Below are 8,481 nucleotides of genomic sequence, written 5' to 3'. Positions count from 1 at the left end.
TTCCGAGGCCTAATTAATTTCTGCTCAGAAAATTTTTAATCTATTGATTTTTTTATATTAAATAATTATTTCCACGTAAAAGCGAATCTGGCAGCCGAAATAATTGCCGGGGAATAAATACCCCAAAAAACGTGTTTTTATAGAGAAACTATACGAAAAATTTAAAATAACCAAAAAATGCTTTTATTCGATAAATATAGCTGCAGGCATTATTATTCTTTCATTTGATAGGCTTGAAAATTTACGCGTGCAGTCTACATTGTTTACAAACCAGTCGACAGTATAACACAAAATTTCTGATTTTCATGCTATTAAAATAGGGAAGAAACTGAAAGAAGGTAAATATCAAAAATTCTACTGAATAAAAGACAAATAAAACCTGCCGATGTCATAAAAATCATCCAATAGTATTTTAAAAAACTGTACCGAAGTCAAAACGGTCCTATAAAAGTTTAGAACGATTTAATTAATTTGGTTAAAAAAAACTCTGATAAAAAACAATCAGGCAATTAATATGATAATTAATAAAACATCATTAAAAACTTTCGCGGCAAAAGTAATTAATAAAATTTTCATAGGTCATAGATAACGATGTATACGTACTAGCCCATACATTTTTGGAAAAGGACCGTTTTTTTCGTAACGCTACGTAAACTGTCCGAGAGGGCAGAACTACGTAATTCGGGCGAAGAACTTAAGAATATCTATATAAGTTCAAATTGAGTTATGACACAGGTAAAACTTTATAGCAAGCTATAGAAAAAATTAAAATTTATAATGGTTCAAAATACTCACCCAGCTGTTGCAGTTCCTGTATATCATCCCGTAGGTGGTTATTTTCAATACGTTTTTTCGTACGAGCGACTAATCCAGCCGTTTCTTTCCTACATATTTTGCATCGCACCCTGCATGCCGGTTTTCACGGATTTCCAGAAATTAGTTTGTACTGGTTCCAGATATTATCGAGTCTTCTTCCTGCACTCATTTTTTACTTAACAAGTAACAACGACGATAATAATGTCTTTTTCCATCCAAGTGATATTACAATACATTGGCTGTATCGCTAACAGTGTGAACTGGCATGGAATCAGGAAAATGTCAGGATATCTCCTCTTAGTGATAAAAGTCGGCTTGTCACGTGCTTTTATGACCCATGACAGTGAGAAAAATTTCCCATTTTCACATTCATGTTTAGCTCACAAGTCAGAAAAAGTTTATTTACTAAATTTATGTAATAAAACATTTTTTTAAATTTAAAACGTTGTTTTAAAACAGTATTTTATAACGTAATATAAAACTGTTTTAAAACAAAACAAAAACCAAAGGTTTCTAAATAATTTATGTTTTATTTGAAAAAAAAACGACAAATTTGCCAACCCTGTCGTATAGTGGGGAATATGACGGATTACGAAAACATCAGATTTGCATTAGAAATGTGAATATACCGAAAATTAGAGGTAGCATATATAATTAAAATATATAGACAATATATTATATATTTTTCAGCTGTAAACATCCGTTCGAATGCGCCGCTGCGAAGGTGATTTACTATCCTCTTTAAAGTGCGGGAAGATATTCGGTTTTCTCGCATTTATGACGCCATTTATGATCTTAAGTTTCTTCTCGTTACTGTTATACTACGATTATTGTCTAATGAATGAATAACTTCAAAAAGTTTATGGTTTTTTTTTTTTTTTTTTGTGTCGCGAGCTTAATTCCAACAATAAGAGAAGTTTAATAGCATTAATGTGTATGACGATAAACGGTGATTGACAGATTAACCAGATTAGTCTTCTCTTGCCACGATGTATCGTTTCCCGCCCTTATGTTTATAAACCTTGCGACGAATTCCCGACAATTTATTCTCCTGGATAAAGACTTTTTTCTTTTGGACTGAACATTTAAAGTGACGTCATCAACATTTTTCCATTTTTGTGACAGTCCGCGGACCACAGTTTGAGTTCATATTTGACAGTGACGATTTATTATTCAACATTAATTAACTCTGTAAAAGCGGAACAAATCTAATAAAGAATTATAGAATTATTTTAAAATTCAAATGAAACGCTTATAATCCTAAATAAATAATTATGAACTTGTTACCTAAATTTACAAAAATACAGTATAGTTTTTTATATAACTAAATTATATAAAGCTTGAGATACGAAATAATTAATTGAACAAATAAACAATCGTCACCTAATTTGTATTGAAAAACAATATTCTCCTTGGATTCATTCTTCAAAATCGAGACCCCAAAATGGCCGAAGAAGAATTCACTGACATTTTTGATTATACGTGCGCCGTGTGTATGGAAATTTACGTAAATCCGGCCATAACAGAGTGCGGGCACGTGTTTTGTATGAATTGCATCGATAGTGTCATGAAGCTGTCGAGTCCGTGGTGTCCGATTTGCAGAGCCCCAGTATTTCGCATAAAACGAAGAGGAAACAAAATAGACAAAATTAAAACTAGCATGCGGAATCACCATGCAATGTGTAACCGATGTAAAAAAGCAATTATTTTAGCAAAATTTCGTAAGCATGCAGAAAAATGCGAAAAGGAGAAAAAGGCAAAAAAAAGAAAATTAACTGTTGAAAAAAAAATTCTAAAATGTCTTTTGTGCAAAAAGATAATTTCTGAAAATAAATTACTAAAACGATTAGGAAGAAAAAGGGGCAGGAATTCTTTTATTTGCGCAGAATGTTGGTCGAAAAATCTGTTCCAAAGATAATTTCGTAAATTAATAAAAGTTTGAATGAAAATTCTACATCAATAAAATTTGATTAATGTTAATTATGGATAATTTGGTTTATTTACAACAAAATGAACGAGGGTTTATACGTTTATTAAGATTCGTAATAACTTTTTGTTTTAACAAGAATTTCGCGGAAAAACACGAAATAATTTGTCAATTCGGATGAAAACATAATGGCGCGCTGATTTATTCGGATGGCAAATGAAAAGAGACCCGCCAGTTTACAAGTCCCAAAAAAATTAATTTTTTTTCCTTATAATCTTATGGTATTTTATTCTAAATTAGGTTAATAATTGAATCTATGAAATAAGGCAAAGCAACGTACATACACGTAGCGTACAGTACATACATACGTAGTTCACTTTCATAAAATAACGTGAACTATGAATAAAATTAAGGTTATTTTGAAAATATTTGAACTCGAGTTAATTCTTTGAAATGTCTAATATTCTGATACTATTGTGAGAATACGGGGGTCCTTACTAAAACCTTGTAACGCGTTCATCCTATCGAATCGTTAGATCCGCTCACTGCATCTCGCCCTATTAATTGGATAGCCTTTCTATGAGTGGTAATGGATGATCGAGGTGGTGAAACCCGATCAACGTCGGGATGCCGACACCAGATAAGGTTGTGAGTTGACGCCCTATCACGCCTAAACTAAAGATGATTTCTAGGAGAGCTTTTCTATTAATGGAGTGTGTCGCGGTACTGGCATCGTACGAGCTCAATCGACCGGACCATAATATACAGTAAACAACAACAATATTTAATAAAGCAAATGAAATAAAATACAATATACTGAGAGATTAAAATATACTAATCTAATCTATGCACGTGAGAGAGGTTTCACATAAATCTGCATATTATACTACCTTTACAGTATGAGGCTTATTCTTGTCTTCGGTTGACTTTGCGTTCGTTATATTGGGAGAAGATCGGGAGAAGAATGCGAATCTTGTAGCGTAACTTCTACGTGCGCATTGTAAAGTATTGCCGACTTCTATGTGGCTGCCCTACGGCAGGTCGAACCTTCGATCAGCCGCTGCCCGGTTATTTGGCGAATTCTGTCTTCGAAGAACTGCGTGAAAAGGCGGGAAATCTACCCCTTTTTATAGGGACGGCTGTATAACTGACTCGTCGTCTTAGGACGGTGAGTAGTTTTTAGTCAGTCTAGAAAGGAAGTTCGTTTCCTCCCTTTCTCGGAAACAAAAAACGTACATCCATTTTGTTAAAATTTTATCAAAGAAATAAAATATCTTGTTATAATATTTTATAATAATTAATCCCTTAATTTGTGGATCACACACTATTAATTGGATAAAGTCCAGAATAGCCTTTGAATGAAAAGAAACTAAATTCGGAATTATATAAGGAATTTCTGGAAGGAACTCGGGACTCATCATTGCTATCTCGATCCAACCTTTCTCTTCCATGCAGACAATATCTTTTACTACGTGATTTTTCTGAACGTATCTACAATAGTATCACAATTCTGTAAAATCCCAATCGTCTGCACGCTATTTTCATATTATACGGGGTTCCTTCGATTCTGTGAAAATTAGCTTAGTATGTGACATTCCAAACTATGTTACTCATTCTTATATCTTCGCTTCTTTCGTACTTTTGATCAATTATTTTAAGTACTTGGTTAAAATTCATATTCGAATATAAATTCGTACTGTATATGCGTATTCCCAACGGAAGTGCCGTTTGTCGAATACGGAACAGCTTCCACGGCGAAAATATTTGAATGGTGTAAAGATTTTATGCATTCGCGCATACGCTTTACACAGCACCAACCTCACGCGGCCCACCAGTGGCCCAGCGGTCTTTGTTCTCCGAACACTGGGAGTTCGGTCCTGGGTTCGCGCCTCGTTCGGACAGGCCGGTACGTGAAGTTTTCCGGATTTTCTCCACGTCTGTAACGCCTAAATAGGGGACAGTTTCCCTTAAAAAGACCTACCGGAAGGCACCTACCGGAAGGCACCTCCCCCAGGCAGATCGCCCAAGTGTCGCGTTGCCTATAACTAAACAAACCAACTTGGCGCAATTTAGCTGGTGGATATTACACACCGAAATATCGCATAACCTTGCAATGATTCTATTAATTAGTCACTGGTAGGGAACTATTTGACTAAGTGCATTATTTTAAGATTTAAAAAGTAAAGAAGATTCAATGTTATTTTTTCGTGCGTATCTTTACAGCAAAGCTATATTTAATGATGATTTACTTTTAATTATAATTATACTGACAGATTTACAGACGTGAAATCTTTATAATTTTATCACTTTTACACGTTAATAATTTTAAATATTATGAAATACAATTTTCTGAAGAGAGTTTTAATTCTGTAAGTAAATTTTACAGAGAATTTTTTGATTTATCCGAAATTACGAAGTGAATTGCAATATTCGTATCCGTGTCCAGACTCTATTGGCGAGTCAGTCTTAGACGTAAAAAATATTATAATTAATGACAATCCGAACAAAGCCGTGCTAAAAGAATTATACGATTTAACATCATTAATTTTTACGGTACCATCTACCAGTGCGTGTGTCGAGCGCTGTTTTTCACCGGTTAAGCGAATCGATACATCGGCGGGGGGACACTCGGTTTGAGGAAAGATTGTCGTCATTAGCGTCGCTTTCGATAGAAAAAGAGCTTTTAAATACTTTGACGGAATCGACGACCAGCGATTTTTACGATAAAGTAATCGAGGACTTGGCAGAAAAAATTGCCGAATAAAATTTGTTTTTAAAAGATAATAAAAACAAGTTTTTGTATCTTCGTTTCGTGCCAATTATCTATTTTAAAATTAAAATAAATAAACTGTTTATTTTTGTCATTTTTGGTGTTTGTTTAAAACTTTTATGGAAACGCAGCTTCCCTATCACCAAATGTCACGGCCATTGGTACTACGTAAATTCCCGTGTATGCTAGTTACGCTGCTCTTTATTTTTTCAATAAATTGTAAGTTTTCTGTAGTGCTGCTATTTTCATAACATGCCAAGTGTATTCTTTTTTTCACATTTATAGTCTGTTTGCTATAATTTCGTACATTCTTCCTCATGAAATAGTTTATAAACCGTGTACTCTTTCTTAACAATTGTATCCGGGACTAAATCTATAATAATTAACACTCCCACACGACTGTTTTGACCGCTCGACCGTCGTGACCTCTTTCCACCCAAATCGGCTAACCTCACAATCGGAGCGAACTGGAAATTTCGATTACTAGGGTTCAAATCTCGCTTTGCAGGTTCAAAAATCGTAAAAGGGAAGATCTTATAAAGGATCTTTTATATACTTGAATAAATGCTCAGAGTTTTAAAATTTCACTACTCAGACACCTTATACCCCTGAGAAATTATTAATTTAATATTGCAAACGTTTTCCACCTGTTCCACAGGTCATCTTCAAGCAATTTTTACTTTTGGAATGTTATCTCGTGCAGGTTCGAATGTATATGCGCAAGATATTTCAAATTTTAAAAACCGTTGGAACATTCCATGTAAAATATAAAATATAAACAATAATAAAAACAATCCTCATACCGGTACATCTAAAATCCAATATAACTTCTTAAGCCTTTTAAGTTTCCGGTACCAAAGACAAAAATTAACAACCAACTAACGTTTTCGATTCTCCTCCGAGATCTTCGTCAGGTTCTTTGACGGTTTTGAAATAGAATGCAATGAAAATAGAATGTTTTTGAAATTCAGAGCACCAGCGCAAATTTGACCAGCGCACGGTGGTCCAGTACAACAGAGGTCTGCATGCCCTATACAAGGAAATAGCGCGGAAGAAGGGCACCAAGTTGGCGTACTCAAGAACCCAATCGATCTATTCGCTACTCAGAAACGCCAAAGACAGGCCGGATTTTCTAAGAGCGCCAGGGTTATATAGTATCCCGATAAGAGATCACAGGTCCCAAAAGGACCTAATATACATCGGATCTACCAAGCGGTCCGTTCAAAGAAGGATCTCGGAACACAAGTATGACGTTGCCAAAAACGACACACCACCGCCCTGTCGACGTACGCCACGGACCCCGATATAAAGGCAGATTTTGATAAAACCAGCCTCATCAAAACATCATTCGATACGGACCGTATCAGGGCCTTGGAGACCCTTGAGATTTACAAAAATCTCAAGAGGCGTCAAAATCGGGAAAGTGTATTAATTTCAAAGATGGCAACGTTTTATCGTATGCGTGGCGATATATCTCCGAGGTGCACCCGCAATAGTAGCCGTGTAGTATTCCTGTACGGATGGACAGCGTCGTTTTTATGATAGTATCATGTATATTAAATGCATGTTAGATCAGTCTCAATGATTGCACGCGGGAGATGTTCTATCATTTGAATTTCAAAAACATTCTATTTTCATTGCATTCTATTTCAAAACCGTCAAAAAACCTGACGAAGATCTCGGAGGAGAATCGAAAACGTTAGTTGGTTGTTAATTTTTGTCTTGGGTACAGGAAACTTAAAAGGCTTGAGAAGTTATATTGAATAATAAAAACATTAATAAAATTAATTAAATAAACGTATTGATCCGCTAAATAATAAGTTAAGGGATGTAAGCTGACATAATATATATCTATATTTTATACGGGATGAGAATATGCTGTATGCTTGATTAAATGGGGTGTTTGTCAATCATGAATTTTCACGCAGTCGGCAAATTCGTCGCGTCTTTATAGTTCAAACATCTACCTGTTGTCCCTGATCTGTATATTTCAAATTTTTCCATGGTTAAAGCTAACGGTGGTGAGCTTACTTGTTTGATAACTTTGGCTTCATTCCAATTAATTACTGATCCTTCCGTTTGTGCCATTCTTGATAAGGTGGTAGTGCAGTGTCCTTTACTGATGTCATACATGTGTTTTTTTAGTCTTTTGTTTAAGCCTCTGTTAGTGACTCCTATGTATTCTTTATTCAGGCCCAATTTCGTATGGTATTTTATAGACTCCAGAGCATTCATCCACTTTTGTGCTATCTTTGTCGTTCCTGAGGGCACTGTAGATGGTGGATGCCCGCTTATAAATCAGCATTGCATTCTTACATTTCGCTATTTCCTTCATTATGGTGGACAATCCTTCTCTGTACGTGAATTTAGTTACTTCTCCGTTTGAATTCCCTTTCGGTTTCTTTTTATTAGGTGTTATGTAAGATTTTATTAGGTTTTCGACCATTGACTTTTTAAATCCTAGGGTTGTTGCAATGGTTCTAATTCTATTCAACTCTAGTATTCTGTCATAAACGTTGGAGCAATAGGCAAATGCTCTTCTAATAATGGCCCTAAATGCCGATAGTTTGTAAGTGGGCGGATCGTTTGATGTGGAGGGAATGTATAGTGGGTCATGCGTGGGTTTGATATATACTTTCGTGGATAAGGAACCTTATTTAAATGTAACACTGATATCCAAAAAATGTACCTCTGTTGCGCTGAGCTGTTCCAGTTTTAGCGTTAGGCCATGGTTATTCGAATTCATCGCATTCAAAAAATGTTGTATTTTTTCGTCTTTCTTCCATACAATTAGTATGTCGTCTACGTATCGTTTGTATAAAACGATATCATTCTTAAATGTTCTAATAGTAGTTTGCTCCAACCTACTTATCACCAATTCACAAAGTAGCCCAGACATTGGGCTGCCCATGGACACACCTTTCTTTTGCTTATAAATCTTGCCATCAAAAACGAAAACTGAATGGTA

Source organism: Centruroides vittatus, unplaced genomic scaffold, assembly GCF_030686945.1.
Source record: "Centruroides vittatus isolate TY-2023 unplaced genomic scaffold, ASM3068694v2 contig_1159, whole genome shotgun sequence".
In the NCBI taxonomy this organism is placed as follows: Eukaryota; Metazoa; Arthropoda; class Arachnida; order Scorpiones; family Buthidae; genus Centruroides; species Centruroides vittatus.
The sequence above is the reverse complement of the archived record's forward strand: the minus strand, read 5'-3'. Positions refer to the sequence as shown.